This window comes from Periophthalmus magnuspinnatus, chromosome 9 (assembly GCF_009829125.3).
Source record: "Periophthalmus magnuspinnatus isolate fPerMag1 chromosome 9, fPerMag1.2.pri, whole genome shotgun sequence".
In the NCBI taxonomy this organism is placed as follows: Eukaryota; Metazoa; Chordata; class Actinopteri; order Gobiiformes; family Gobiidae; genus Periophthalmus; species Periophthalmus magnuspinnatus.
Window position 1 is genome coordinate 3,636,515 of NC_047134.1, and position 2,515 is coordinate 3,639,029.

Below are 2,515 nucleotides of genomic sequence, written 5' to 3' on the forward strand. Positions count from 1 at the left end.
TAAACTGTGAAGTGAAATTTTACTGACCTGTACAAATCTGAAACTGTAAATGATGAAACTGATAAAAATATGAATTTATTTTTTCAGAATTCAAAACCACTGAAATTTAATTTGTAGGATAATGAGTTTCTCTATGCTGAAATCACAGCTCTCTAAAAGCTCTCTAAAACATGGAAAATCTTGTGGCCCAGTGTATACAATTTTTGTGGACATTTTTGCTCCTCTGTTAAAGAATGTTTCAGCATGTGAAGAAACTGACAATGACAGTGCAGCAATCCATTATTACATTATTAAGAAAACAAGGATCCTGAAAATCCTGCATCATACAGGCCATTATCAATTCAAAACACAGATTCAAAAATGTGAAAACAACAGCGAATATTTCAGCAGCGCCTGAATAAAGTGATGCACAAATTAGTTTCTTGTGATCAAATCGGCTTCATCCAGAAACGACAGTCGTGCTTCAATGTACAGCGGCTCCAAACAAGGGTGTCCACTTTCTCCTCTTCTGTTTGATTTGATAATCGAGCCACTGAAAGTATAAGAATGAACAAAGAGATTAAAGGCATAGAAACAAATAACAGCTCTCACAAGATATCACTCTACGCTGATGATGTGCTTTTATTTTTGAACAACACGGAGTCTACACCTTCATTAATCAGGACTATGGAGGAATTTAGCCAATTCTCAGGCTACAAAATTAATTATAAAAAATAATTAATTGGAGATATAACAGACAGTGTAACTTTCACCACTTCAAGGTAAATACAAATGGCTTTAAATATCTCAGCATATACTTCTCCACAGATCTAAGTAAGTTATTTAAAATAATCTCTCACCTGCAACTGCAAAACATCAAAAGTGATAGATGGACTATTTCATTATCTTTGACAGGTAGCAGTTATAAAAATGAATGTTCTCTCTCTTGCTGTACATAATACAAATGACACCTATACATATCCCTTCCAAAATCTTCAAACAAATACATAGAGCTATAAGAACATTTTTATGGAACAAGTGACCTAGAATGGAACTTCAAAAACTTCAGCTGCCCATCCAAAAAGGGGGGTCTCGCAACTCCAAACTTACATTCATACCACTGGGCATCACAATTAACATTTGTGACAAAGTGGGTTAAAAAAGGCCTATTCTTCTTCCCTGAAGGAATCGTCCTAGATCCTGAACCGTTAGAATACCTCCCATTTCTATGTCTTGGAAAAGTATATACCAATATTAAAAACAACTCAATTTTTTAAAATATTTGCAAATATCTTTGTGTGCACTTTTGTGTTGACAAATTTTCATTTTTAGCACCCACTGCTAATAATCCACATTCATTCCAGCAACTGAAGAACCAATTTAACATCCCACAAACTTCTTTTGATATTTGCAAATTAGAAGCAAATGTCTGACCTTATCAATATGATGCAGGTGTTAATATTAAACAAAGTTGAGAATACGACTTTGGTGTCAAATTGGATAACCAGCAGTGGACTAAAGTACTAAACAAAGCAAAACTATTCACTAAATCAAATAAATGTCATGAAGTACAGTATAAAATGTCTGTGTAGACCCTCAGTCGTCCAGGTCTGATCCACAGCAAAAGACGAAGTTTAAATCTGTCAACTGGACAAATTGTTGTAGGAGTGAAGACGTTTGGCTGCTCATCTGAACCACTTTTTCAGTCAGATCACTGCTGGACATTGCCTTACATCTGTCTGAGTGGAGGGGCTAACCTGACTGGAACTATAAACATCTATTGTCTCCAGTTTCAGGTGAGACTACTCTATTCAGCCCTTAACGACCTGCTATTGTTCTCATTGTTCTGGGTCTGAGGATGGACTTGTAGATGGGGGAGAGATTATGTCTCAGGCCCCATTTCTGTTTAAGGAAGGATTCTCTTTCCTAACAAAAATCGCTTTTTTAACTCCTCTCTCAAACGATTGCTTTTCTCTGGCTAAGATCTGAACTTCACTGTCTTCAAAGGAGTGGTTAGTGTCTTTGAGATGGAGATGTACAGTAGACTGGGGTCCTGAGCAGCTCTTGTGTTGGTACATCCTCTTATGGAGCAGCTGTTTACTTTCTCTAAATGTAACGCTCACTGCACTCTTCACTACACTGAATAGAGTAGACACATCACTTTATTCATGGCTCAGGGTTTTGTCCTTAGGGTGAACCAATTTTTGCCTTAAAGTGTTTTTTTTTTCCATCTCTCTTGGATCTATTAAAGGCACATTTTGGATCTCCACCGCAGAGAGGGCTTTCTCCACATGTTGTTCCTCCTTCACTTTTCCCTCTGTGTTTGTGGCTTGAGCTCTGTGTTGTAGGTCGTGGGTCACTCTGAGTTTGTGCTGCAGTGGATGGAGTGAATCAAACAGCAGGTATTGATCAGTGTGTGTGGGTTTCCTGAAGACTTCTACCTGGAGACACTGGTCCAGTTGTCATCCACATATTGATACCAATGTGCAAAAGCCTTTTACCATTTTTATTTTTGTTTCTTAAAATGCAAATTCTT